Raw genomic sequence first — 14,033 nt, 5'->3', positions numbered from 1 at the left:
GCCAGGCGCTGGGAAGGTCAAACAATATTTAGGATAAGTAGATATCCAGAGTTGAGAGTTAAACTTTCCCAAGACGTGTTTCGTGTGTGTGTCGACAACCTCTCCTCCTTGATTACACACACACACACGCACACATGAACACACACAAACTTACACAAACCCTCTCTTTGAACTATAACATACACTTTTCCATTCTTCAATAATGGTTGTTGTTGTTATGTGGACATTCAGAAACTGACCAAAAAAATACATTGTCATACAATGCATTGCATACCACTTTAGCGAGCCTGACTGTAAACTCTCGTTCAAGGTTTCACTCTGGGAGGAACTAGCCGGAGAGTTAAGTCATCTGCTGTGGTACTCTGTCCCCAGTGTGACATCCCTCTCCAGCAACACTGTCTCTGAAACATACACATACTCACCTGGTCTGAACAAGACAACAGAGCACACCAGAGGGTTAATGGGCTGCACAGAGCAGAGCATGAATGTAAGTAAAAAGCAAGCTGTTGGACTCCTTAACAGCGTGCTTCCTCAAAGCTCAGAGACTCACTAGTGACCCAATGGAAAACATGTGGTTGGTGTGAACTTTATCATCGCAAACAAGGACGACTTCATCAAAGCCAAGCCTCCATGAAGGTTGTTAGGGTGGCGGAGGAGGTGTGCATTTGTGAGTAAGGAGGAGGATAGAAGAGGATAACTATAGGACAACAGGAAAGCAAGAGTCAACATAAGCATACCCACACAGGTCACAACAATAACATATTATAAAAGGGTATTAATGTTTTACGAAACTTATTTCAAATATTATTCAGGCTCAAAGTCTCTTACATCTCCCCGAGCTGCTGATGCTACATGTTTAAATGGACAGGAAACAGGAAACAGGAAAACAGGAAACAGGAAAACAGGAAAACAGGAAAACAGGAAAACAGGAAACAGGAAAACAGGAAAACAGGAAAACAGGAAAACAGGAAAACAGGAAACAGGAAAACAGGAAAACAGGAAAACAGGAAAACAGGAAAACAGGAAACAGGAAAACAGGAAAACAGGAAAACAGGAAAACAGGAAACAGGAAAACAGGAAAACAGGAAAACAGGAAAACAGGAAAAAAACTGAGATAGAAAAAAATGTCAGGAAGCATAAATTTTGAGGGAGTGAAAATACTGAGGAAGTTCTCGGCTAAGCTCACCATAACTTACCATGTCTTTGTATACTATGATATAAAAATATGCTCACATTCTGTCTGAATGATAATAAATGAATCCTTGGAGAACACTGGGCTTCTCCCACAGGAGCTGAGATTTCCTCAAGCCTAAATTAGCTTCTAGTTGGATCTGTGCGCCATCAAACATGTTTGTGCTGGAAAGCTGAATATTCCTCACTCCTGTTGGTCTTGTTGGAGAACAGAAAAGGTAAATCTATAGCGAGACAGTACATGAGGGGACAATAAATTTAGAAGCAGTTAAGCGTTCAACAAAAACAAGTTCTCTTTTTCCACCCGTTAGCAGGACAGTAGGGTTCTGGCTGGGTGTGGTGTAACTGTTCGTGACCACAAAAAGGTCAAACGCAAGACTTCTGACCGCGAGGGCTCTTGGTTGGTTTATGAATGGAAGTCAACCCATCCCAGATGATACCTATCTATCCTAAAAAAAATTCAAGTCAGAACAGTTCAAACTTTTGGTTTTAGAGCAGGGGCGTAGGTGTCATTTGACATGACCGGGACATGTCCCACCCATCTTTTTCAACTGCACATCTGTCCCCTCGAATTTTTATGAAGAAAATCTGCATCCTCAGTTATCAAAAGAATTCCGTCCCACCCACATTTGAAAACAAACCTACGCCACTGGTTTAGGGGACTGTGAGTTTGATTCCCCAGACTTTTGCGTGGCTACACTGTGCTCACTCTTCCTTTCAATGACCACACACTCCAGAAGAATCCGAGATTAAACGATCTGGAGATTATCAGGACAAAAGCCTGTCAGCTTGTCACTGGATGCAGAGCGTATTGTATCCACATGTATTGAACACAGACCTGTCACTGTCTGTGACGGCCCCATTCATCACACACAAAGCCAGCGCTGTCAGGACCACAATGTGGTCCATCCATCCCTGCTCTAAGTGACAACGCTGAGATGAGCGTTAGAGCAGTCGAGTATGTATTCAAATGATTTTTTTTCCTCTTCCCCGCAAGGTAATTTCCTGAGGGCTTCTAGCTGGAGTGAAATAGCCTCGAGGATGTGTTTCGCTTTTTGTCTTTTACCCTGTTGTCCGAGAGAGACATGCTGAAGAGCTTGTCACATAATAAACCTAATTCCTGACCAAAACCTAACCTAATTCAACACATAAATATGCCTGTATTATCAACTTCAAAGCCTTGACAGCTAAACAACATCCATGTGTCTGAGGCTTGACTCTGATGCTGCTAGTTTTCTGTTATTAGACGGATACAGGTCTGTTTTGCCCGGTGATGTTTGAGATTAGCTAAATGTGTTGATACGGTGGTAGCTACTGTGATCACTATCACACGTATCACTATGTTAGTACGTGTGTGTGTTTGTGTGTGTATGCACAAAAGCGTGTGCAAACTTGTTTGTGTGCGTATGGGAGGTGCTTGTGTGTGTAAGGGAGTCGAGTGTGTGCGTGTGTGTGTGTGTGTGGGAGGTGCTTGTGTGTGTAAGGGAGTCGAGTGTGTGCGTGTGTGTGTGTGTGGGAGGTGCTTGTGTGTGTAAGGGAGTCGAGTGTGTGCGTGTGTGTGGGAGGTGTGTGTGTGTGTAAGGGAGGCGAGTGTGTGCGTGTGTGTGTGTGTGGGAGGTGCTTGTGTGTGTAAGGGAGGCGAGTGTGTGCGTGTGTGTGTGTGTGGGAGGTGTGTGTGTGTAAGGGATGCGAGTGTGTGCGTGTGTGTGTGTGTGTGCGTGTGTGCGTGTGTGTGTGTGTGGGAGGTGTGTGTGTGTGTGGGAGGTGTGTGTGTGTGTGTGTGTGTGGGAGGTGTGTGTGTGTGTGTGTGTGTGTGGGAGGTGTGTGTGTGTGTGTGTGTGGGAGGTGTGTGTGTGCTGAGTCAGCAGGGTGTGTAAATGACACAAAGAGGAGGAGAGGAGTGCAACACTGCTGTAAGCTGACAAAGGGAGCTTTCTCTTCCCTCTGCAACCCAGAACCAATGACAACAATAACGCCAGTCAATACAACAGCATTAACATGATCCATGTCACATTCTCACTTCACCGCCAACACCAAACCTGTTTACCCTCCCGATACAGCTGCAAAGCAATATAGAACGCTTACAGTAGTGCGTTGAGCTAATCCAATCAGCGCCTTCTTAAATTACATATCTGAGGTGCACATTATTGCGCAAAGAAACATTTTCTGTGTTTAATGTGTTTCTCATTTAACGTAAACAGTGTTTCCAATAACTGATTTATCAAAAATGTATGAGTGCAAGACGGAGTTAGATTGCTCCTCAAATAAAGTTTTAGTGTATTCTGTCATCTCTGTTTAGCATTTACATCGCTCTGCTCATCATAAACATGTTACTTTCCTCATCATGATTGTTTATGAAGTAAGAATATTGAAACTTTATATATAAAACTGAAGTGACCTCTTTCTAGGTCTTGGGTAGAGTTTCTATTTCCTGTATAGTCTCGATAGTGTCTCTACACCCATTCTCAGCATCACTTCCAAAATTAAAAATAACGACTTCAGAGTTACGGTACTTCATAAATAGTTTTAACAAGACAAATACACGGAGGGATATTACATGTCAAAGTCACATGTATCGAGTATGGGTCCTCGGTATGATTGGAGCTGGTATATTCCTGCTCCTTCCACACACACACCTTCGACACACACACACACATACGCACATGCACCTCTCGTACACACACACACACACACACACACACACACACACACACACACACACACACACACACACACACACACACACACACACACACACACACACACACACACCTCCTATACACACAGCATGTTCTGCAGTAGAGTACCAACCAAGAGGACTACACCCGCTTAGCTGTCCAAAACTGGAGCTCATTTGGAAGTCAGCGCACTTTTCCCTGGTGTCTGCAGCCCCTCCGCCCCACCCCTACCCCCGTCCCACCCCCACCCCTACCCCCTTGCGCTTTTTTATTTTTAATTAACCTCTCAAAGATACTCTGTTGTTGTTTCCTGTGTCTGTGTCAGGAGGGTTAATGATTTCATGAGCCCAGGGAGACTCGGTGGAGGACAGATCAATGCACCTCAATTTCCCGGCCTCGTGTTCTGTCTCCCTGGCAGGCCTGCGGAGGAACGACCAGGACTCTATTCTGCTTCTCTCTGCTAGACACCCCCTTACACAGTGAAGACACACACACACACGTACACACACACGCAGATACACACATGAACAGATGCGCATGAGCACAAACATGCACAAATATACACACACATATGAACACACACACACATACACACAAACACATGAACACACACACAAGCACATGCACTCACACACACTTTATTTATAAAAATGTCTTCTTAACCCAGATACAACCCTCTAACTGAGAATAAGAGTATTGCCATGGTAACACTATAGACAATAAGACATCTCCAGATTCTAACTGGAAACGACAAAAAAATTGTTTTCCAAACCTTGTAATCCTGTAATGAACCCACAAAAAACAACAGCTAATTAATCCTGATCCTGATCAATATTCATGTAAAAAAAAAAAGGAGGCGTTTGTGGTTCACCCTCCTCAGTGGAGCAACATTGAGTTGCTGTCAGTGTGGATGTTGTTTTAAGAGGTATTGACCCATTGCTGCACAGCCCAGAGAGCCGTCATGACACTGTTACTGAAGAACTCTGTCACAACTGGAACATGTGGACATGCATGAAGGATGATGAGAGTCACCCATGGAAGACCAGGGAAAAGGATCATACCGCCACACCATATGTGAAGTATAAAGTATATCATGTAAGAAATAAATAAGTACCATGGAGAATGTAGAGACAGAGGACTATTTACAATGAGTAGTCCATACATTTACAATTAGTCATTTAGCAGACGCTCTTATCCAGAGCGACTTACAGTAAATACAGGGACATTCCCCCGAGGCAAGTAGGGTGAAGTGCCTTGCCCAAGGACACCACGTCATTTTGCACGGCCAGGAATCTAACCGGCAACCTTCTGATTAATAGCCCGATTCCCTAACCGCTCAGCCATCTGACTATGACAGCAAAGGGAAGCCCTGGGCCATTTAGAGGGAACACACAACTGGACCATAAAGTACATAGTATATAATGTAGTATAGACAAGTGAAGTATATCGTATCTGATATATATATGGCCCATATATGTATTATACAGTATGAGTAGGCAGCTACAAAGGACTGTGACAACGTTTTGAGGTGTTGGCTGAGCCCTCCTGTAGAGAGACCCGACCCACACACAAACACACGCACAGACACACACACACACACACGCACTCACACACGCAAGCACGCACGCATGCACACACACACACCCAAGACTCCCCCGCACTCTGAGATGGTGTTTGTGTGTGCTGGATCTGAATCAAAGTTGAAGTGTGTGCTTGGAGGGGGGTCTGGATCTTAGAAGGTGTGTGTAGGGGGGTCTGAGATGGTGTGCATGTGTGTGGGTGTGTATAGGGGGGGGGTCTGCTATGGTGTGTGTGTGCTCTCTTTGATGGGTAGGTATGCAGTGTCTGGGCCAGAGCAGGACCCCACGCTGGGTTCCACTCACATCGGGATGTCTCTATCTGTGGAAACTGTCTCTTCTGCGCCCCCCCAACCTGCCGCCCCCCCCCACCGCCGCCCCACCCCCACCCCACCCCCCGCCGTTTAGATCTCACGGCCGGGATGTATCAATCAGCGCACGCCAGGGAGATGACATCATCGCGCATTGGCAGAGCTATCTAAGCAGGGACAGCGGTTGGAACCGAGGAGATAAATACCGGCTCTTTAAGTTTCATCCTTCTCCGTGAGAACCACTGCTTTATCAGGGACAAAGATGACAGGCCGCCTTTCGTTCCCTTCACCCCTGCTCACCTCAACCCCCTTTCCCCTCCCTCTTTGCGTTGTTGGATCATCAGGCTAAAAATAAGGCAAGTTGGGTTCAAATTAACTTGATACCATTGTGTGCTCACGTACGGACGTCGCTATGTCTCTCTCTCTCGTGCCGCGAGCGTTGACGATGACAATGTCGAATCAGTTGCATTGTGAAAAAGCCAGCTGTTTTTGGTTTGTGCCCGTCTCTCATCCACCTCCACTGAGTGACGGAGGCTAACGGCATTTGATGTGTTTCGATGCCTGATAGTCGTCTGTTGCACATTCCAAAGGCCAAAGACCGCTTTGCCTGTCATCGTCGACTTAACATTTAGACACAGATTGCACCGGTGTCAATTCTCTGAGCTTTTGATAATTTACACATTGCAGATAAGAGTTAGCTCTAAACTTTTCACCTTGGTAGTGCTGTGTTGTTAGCAGAGATCAGCATGTCAAAGATTCAATGTGAAACACATGAACTTCTTCTGTCTTTCATTCAACCCCTGCACGCATAAGACAGCTGTAAGCTCCCTCAGAAATAACTATAGGAGTGGCATTCAAAGAGCAGAGAGCGACAAAACATTACAGAAATGGCATCTTTCTAATGAGTCTATCTTATGGATTCATGTAAATAATGTCCCCTATGAAGAGGAAGGAGGAAACAAGCAACCATCTTCTTTGGTAATTGAGATTTGTTACTGTATAATTGTTTAGTTTTTCTTGCCACCTTAGCCAAGTCCTCATTGAATAACAGCTGCGAGTGAGTATCATTATAAAATACTAATGTCCTCTGGAATGAGACCCACATTACAGTAAGAGTGAAAGGCCAATTCCCTCCTCTCTCTGCTCTTCTCCAAGCACGACCACTCGCAGGGATAATAAATTACCCTCTCAAGTATGCCGTGGAGGCCTTCAGCATGTGGACGAGGCCTGGGGAAAGGGAGAATGGGATGACCCTGTGACCTCCCAACTCTTAACCCCTGCCCTGAGTCCTCGGCGACTCCCCGAGAGCTCCCACAAAACCGTCAGAGTCGGACGTCACATTTGGGCTGCATCTCCGTGCCACTCACACACGCTGTCACTCTAGGTGTCTTGCTGCTCTCATTAGGCAGCTCAAACAGGAGCGGGGAGGAGGAGGTGAGAGAGAGAGAGAGAGAGAGAGAGAGAGAGAGAGAGAGAGAGAGAGAGAGAGAGAGAGAGAGAGAGAGAGAGAGAGAGAGAGAGAGAGAGAGAGAGAGAGAGAGAGAGAGAGCGAGAGAGGGGGGGGGAGGGAGAGAGAGTGATTGAGGAAGGGAGGAAGAAAGTGAAAGGGAGAGAGAAAAACAAAGAAAGACAAAGAGGGAAAGAAAAGAGAGAGAGAGAAAGAGAAGAGAGAGAAAAAAAGAGAGAGAGAGACAGGGAAGAGAGAGAGACCGTTTGAGGATGGATGACCTTACTGATTAAAATAAAACACACAAGGCAAGAATTTCCCCCAGATTCTCATCCTTCTCTCATTTTCCGCTCCCTTCCTCCCTCCGCTCACATCAGATGGAGGAGGAAGTGGACGAGTGAGAGATACGTTGACAAGGGGCGCTAAGTGGATTTGAGTTATGGGCAGTTGGGTGATGTGTTTGTTTAACCATCTGGTAGCAACTCCCTGAGTTTGGTGATGTAGGGCCTGAGGATGGAAGGAGGCCAGCACTAACACACACGTACACACCAGGTCGCTGACATGACGAGGTCAAGATATACAAACTGCTGGATTCATCGATTTGTGTTTCAAATCTGTCGAGGAAAACATACAAAAAAACGCAGAGAGGGGAGTTGATGTAACTCAAAAATAAAATTGTCACTGGTGTTTAACGGAAGGAAGGAAGGGCATGAGTGGAGGACATAGTTTGATAACGCCTTTTAATACTTGAATCCAGAATGCTCCAACTCCACAACTGAACTGTCTCTGTTTTGTGTGTTAAAATGAATAATATTTGCATGTATTTGTCTTATATAATAATACAGTATTCCTAGAATAGAGAATGGCTACATAGAGTAGGAAGTGGTCGTATGTAGAGTAGCAGGTGGATTGGAGGCTGGCGTAAATCTTATGAATCTTGTAAATGAAGGGTCTTGAAACCCAGCCAAGCAAAGTATAGTAAATACAAGAATAGTAAACTACTTATTGGGCAACCTTTTGGAACCTAACACTACGCCTTGCCCTAACCACAAGATGACCCGACCCAACCCAACCACTGCAATGCTGACCGTAACTCTCATTTTGCTGAATTGTGCACCAATCTGTAATTTAAAATACATTAAAACTCACATTTATCAAAAATAATTGGGTGATCATTGTAAGTATGAAAGCCAATTTAAAGTAAAAACAGATAATATGATTTGAAGTCAGATTTTATCAATAAAAATGTGTTGAAAAATATAGAAATGTGCTAAACATTGTCTTTGGCCCTTTAATGCAACAAATCATTACTAAAAGTGAAAAACACTTGTATGTATGGATAACCTAGGAAACCCTGACACACACACACACACAATGCTGATTTCATGATTCCCTTGACTAACAATGATGACGCAGGCACCTTAACGATGAAATACATCTCATTTCGTTCAGAAAAGATATTAGTGAAACAATAAAACCATGAATCTTACAAAGCAAGCAATGCAATATTTTAATGCATTTCACTTCCTAACTCTCTGCCAAACAAGCAGCCAGATCACAGTCATCATTTCTAAGCCTTTTTATTAAATCAGGTGTTGGTTGGGGATTTCACGTAGACAAGTTATTCGTTGCAGAGGCATTGTTCATTTTCAGCAATTACATGCAAGGCTCCAGTAACTGAATTAGGCCTCTCTTATTGTAACGGTGACATACAGTTCTGAAGTGATTACCCAGCCTTTTAATAAAGCTCCCAGCAAATTCACTTTTTAATCTCGCTCTACTGAATTATTAAGCATCTGTTCCGCTCTGCTGTTGGATACTAGACACCAAGGCCTAGTAGGAAAAGGACGTTTTAAAGGACTATGGCAGAATTCTTGCCAGTCATACGATATTGTAGGCGTACACAAAAAAATTACTTTACTTAATGTGACATACAGCACTTTAAATTTTTGTTGCTTCATTATATTTTTATAAAAAACTGACCAGACCAGATATATTTTTTATTTATACCAGATACATAGAAATATTAAGATGTTTCAGTGTAGTTATGTGCATTGTACAGTAATATATTCTATATATGTTCTGTAGAGGTGCTTGGTCTAAACAAAAAAGTGCTTCAAAGGGGTTCTAAAGGTCTATTCTGTTCTTTCTGCAGACAGTAATGACCCCTCAACCTCCCAGGCCTGTAAAGCCACCAGTCATGAAAACCAATCAGAGCTTCACCGTGTTCAGTAATGAAACAGCAGCAGCTTAGTTAATGTTTACAAACATGAAACACTGACCTCCCACAAACCCAAGGGTTTGGATCAATAAAAGCCTTTCTCTAACGGGCCAAATGAAGTAAAAAAATCCTGATTTTATTTTTTTGGCGCTTGTTTTTTCCTCTACATCTTGAGAAATGTCAGGAGAGCTGTAAACGTGTAGAAGGTCGGTGGAGTGCGGACTTTCATTACGCTGTGCTGTAGAAAGCCAGGCCGCGGTGATGACATTTGGTTTGTTTTCCCACCGTGTCCAGTCTTACACTACTGTAGCTCTTAATAATGTCAGGGAAAATGATCCCGGGGCCGCTTTGGCTTTTGTTTATTGCTACTGTGCGGACACCGTGTTACGGTCGAACGTTGATAATAAAATAAATGTCCCCGGGCTGGTGGTGGTGGTGGTTCACCTGCAGATCACCTGGCATTACCTGCTTTTGCCCGTTTCGGACTCTTAATTATCACCTGTTGATGGACAAACACAGACAGAATCTGTGGAAAGGAGGTGAGGAAGTGTGTGTGTTGTGGGTGGGGGGGGGGGGGGGTAATGAAGAGTGGATGTGAATAATTGTCTGGAATTGTAAATTCCACTGACTTATGAATGTATTTCAAATGTGTGATTTGTGAGTCATGTTAGTAGTATAGAAGCATCTGTGCACAATACAGAAGTTCTGTTTGGCACTGTGCTTATTACAGTGTGAAATCCGACTGTGCTGAGCGAGCAGTCACCTGGTGACATAAACCTCCAGACGTCTAAATGAGCCGAGGGAGACTGTTCGTGTCTTTGAACTGGTCACACATCAGAAGTTCAACACAATTTATGTATTCCTGAGGAGTTCTTCAATTTCTATACTCCTTCTTCTTTTGGTCTTTTTCCACATTACTCTTTACATGAGAGAGAGAAAGACGGAGAGAGGGAAAGAGAGAGAGAGAGAGCAGCGTTTACCTCCACAATGTGTAACCCATATCTGAGGCAGGGCTGGGCTTAGCCGGCTGATCAAGTGACTGCATCAGGCAATGGAACAGGTTAATAAAATTTGGCTCCGGTGTGTAAATTGTCAATTTGCTCCAGCACGCTGGTGGGGCATGGCGACAGAGAGAGAGAAAAAACACACTTGGGTGACTCAATTGACACTCCTTTCAGTTCAAAGGTTAATGAATGATTATTCCTCCATCACAGCATGCCTGGGAGACTCTCCCGTGGCCAGGAGTGGGAAGGAAACTCAATTTAGGGGACATAAATCACAGCCGGATAATTTGCTCTGATTTAATCAGTATGGGAGTGATCATTGTAGACAAGGAAACGAGAGAAATTGGTTTATTGATCTTTCTAGAAATACTACGCGTTATTTAACCGAAGCTTCGGTTGTTGTCCGTCGTTAGCGGGTTTGAATCCTCATTAAAGTCTTGGTGTAATGAGCGAGTCTAACCTTTTTAAATGTAAACACTTAAAGTATCTTGGGCTGGCTGTTGACTTTCACTCATCATTGATTCTCCAAGAGTGAAAGGTTAGCTATGAGAAGAAACGATTCCAGGTCACAGACGCGCACGTACATGTTTTCGGTTAAGGAAATACAACAGCTTTGAAACACATTACTGTGTGAAACTGTCTTTTAGAGTGACCTGGACTCAAATCACTCAGCGGCTTCGTGACCCAGAACGCGGCTCTCAGAACCCCGCCAGAGCAGACGGGGAGGAGAGGCAGAGTTCACCGTAGATTTGATTTCACTTCTGTCCAGGTGTGGGTTTGGACTCACAACGAACCATGCCGAACTCAGGCTTTCCCATCCCAACACAGACTGGCGGTGGTGGTTAGCTCCAGGAGTCTAAAATCTCAACAATGTGTGTGAGGGGTGTGTGTGTGTGTGTGTGTGTGTGTGTAAAAAAAACAATTCTCTTAATTTCTTTGATTTTGTAGTTAATGAGCTCACACTTGCAGAGCAACTGACTGATTGAGATGCTGATTGGTCGGGGCCTAGAGATAATCTTAGTCATGTTTCAGATTAATCCAGTTGATGATTCATGAAGAAAATATTAAAGCCTTACATTATGCTGGTCACACAAAGTGATCAAATAAAATGTGTATGACTTGTTTTCCTTATCTTCTTTGAGGGCTTTAGGTTGGTTTAGGTGCAGTTCTATCAGCATATGGGGAAGCCCTCTATGATGTTGGTTGTAGAAAGGACCATATCACTTCGTGTGACCAGCACATTGCAAGCCTTCAGCTTTTTCTTCATGACCACCAACATGAGCCATCTGAACGCGACTAAGAATATCTCTGGCCCCGACCAATCAAAGTTGGAGCTGTTACTATGGAGAACGCCACCACCCCCCCCCCCCCCCCCCGCCAACCACCACCTCCTCTACTCCACCCCCCCCCCCCCCCCACACACACACACACACGCACACACACACACAAACCCCAGCCTCCCACCCCTGCCCTGCCCCAGCTCTCCTCTCATTGCGAGGCGTAAACATTAGTCTGAACCCCACTCTGGGGTTTCATTTCTCTCCAGCCCCGGACAGTTGTCCTGTGGGTTAATGGCTCGCCCAAGACCTGAATCAGCCCCAGATGAAAGAAACCTAAAGGGCCCTCATTTCTCCCCATTAATCATCCTTGTTTTCCTTAAAGTGATCTTTTCACCCTGTTTTAAGTACCTGTCTGTTTTCTGGGGGCTCGTCCGAGGTCTAAGGGGCCAACTGGAGGCCCATCGCGAACACAGACCCTCCTCCCTAGCTCCCCCCCTGGCCCAGAATCAGGCCCCAGGTTTAATGGCTTTTGTAATGGCAAATTATAAAGGCGCTACAAGGGAAAGATTAATCGAAGGGTGGTCTCTGGGCTGGGCTGGCTCAGGACTAGGCGTAACCTGACACGGTTAACGTAGCACTAAAAAATGTAGACGTCTGCCCCCTCGACCACGAAGAGGCAGACACGTGAACTCAACAACATGACGTTCTGCTAGGGCTTATGTGTTTTTCATTGCCCCAGGGGGTCATCGGGCCAAAAAATCATTATCATTTGTAAAATTAACAAATTGTTTTGTCAGGATTTTCAGCGCCATCATCATTCCTCTGCTAATAGATTTGCTATGACTCAGAGGCTACTTAATTCCCTCTCCTGCGTTCTCTATTACGATACTGTGTGTTCTGTCTTACAGCGCTAGATCTATTCCCTTTGTGAGTTGCAACAGTGTGTGTTCTGTATTGCAACGCTATGTATTACCTTTGTGTGTTACAACAAATGTCCTATTCTCTGTTACAACACTCTGTATTCTACGCCAGCAAATCCCTTCATCCACCAAAAACTTTCAATCACTCAAGTAATTATAATGAAATATTAATTAATTAAAGGGGGGGGGCAGGATATGCAATTTATACAACCTGTTGTGAGCTTTCTCAATGAATGAAACAACTGTGGTGGCTACAGCTACACTGTCAGCTAGTTCCTCACCAGTATCACCACACGCATACTAATGCTAATACCAAGCTATATCAGGGCTTGGCAGTGTGCTGCATACTACACTGTTCCTCAGATCCAAATACAAACACATATTTGGGTCAAGGTATTTTAATGTGCTCCTAATGAGCGGGTGAGTGAGACAGGAAGGGGATATTTGAAGATATAATACCCGCTAACATATCCATGATGAGTGGAGCAGTGTTGCTCCATCACACACAGGGAAGCTTTGTTTAATTTTAGTCCTGGATCAATTTCGTTCCATGCATTTGAAGTATGGTGTCATGCTTATTTTCCGAGAGAACTGTGTATGCGTGTGTGTGTACGTGTGGGTGTATTGCTACACCGTACGGTATGCTTATGACGCTCGGGCTGTTTTAATAGTAACCTTAGTCTACAACTACCATGAAATCAATCCCATGATGAATCTGAATTTAACCGTGTTTAATAATCCCTTGTTGAAATTCGAATATAACAATTCACGGGGCTTTCTGACAAATTAACAACAAGCAAATTAAGACGTTATTAACCTTTTCATGTTCCTGTTAAATTTGCCTGAAAACGCCTAAACAGCATACCCAAAGTAAATTGGAAGCTGTTCTTGAACCATTTGGAGTACATGCATGTAAATGATCTCTTTTGAAAGCTGACACTCTGAAGTTATGTCCCCTGTTGTCAGGACCCCTGTCAGTCCTTCTAGTGTTGAGTAATAGAAGCTTGAACACAAGGAAAGTGAAAATTTCTATTTCCGCCTAGATTTTGTTTTGAAAACAGAGGCCTGAAGAGGCCTAGAGGTGGTAGGTATTATCTGGAAGACTAAATTGGACCACAGGTTGAAGCCTTACCCAATTCAAATCAAAAGTCAAACATAATACCACAATATATTCATATTTGACACATGTTTTTATAAGAGTACATCCAGGAATTTTCTAAAAGGGTCTTTTGGAGACTCCAAAATGACCCTTTGTAACCAAGGTCAAGGTCAAATAAAAAGGTATTATTTTTCATAATTGTTATCTCTGGCCCATCTCTGGTACTTAGAAATATCATATATAATAGCTAAATCCCTAATTAGTAATACTGAAACACAAAAACTGAAGCATGAACACATTGGAGT

This window comes from Osmerus eperlanus, chromosome 13 (assembly GCF_963692335.1).
Source record: "Osmerus eperlanus chromosome 13, fOsmEpe2.1, whole genome shotgun sequence".
Lineage (NCBI taxonomy): Eukaryota > Metazoa > Chordata > Actinopteri > Osmeriformes > Osmeridae > Osmerus > Osmerus eperlanus.
The sequence above is the reverse complement of the archived record's forward strand: the minus strand, read 5'-3'. Positions refer to the sequence as shown.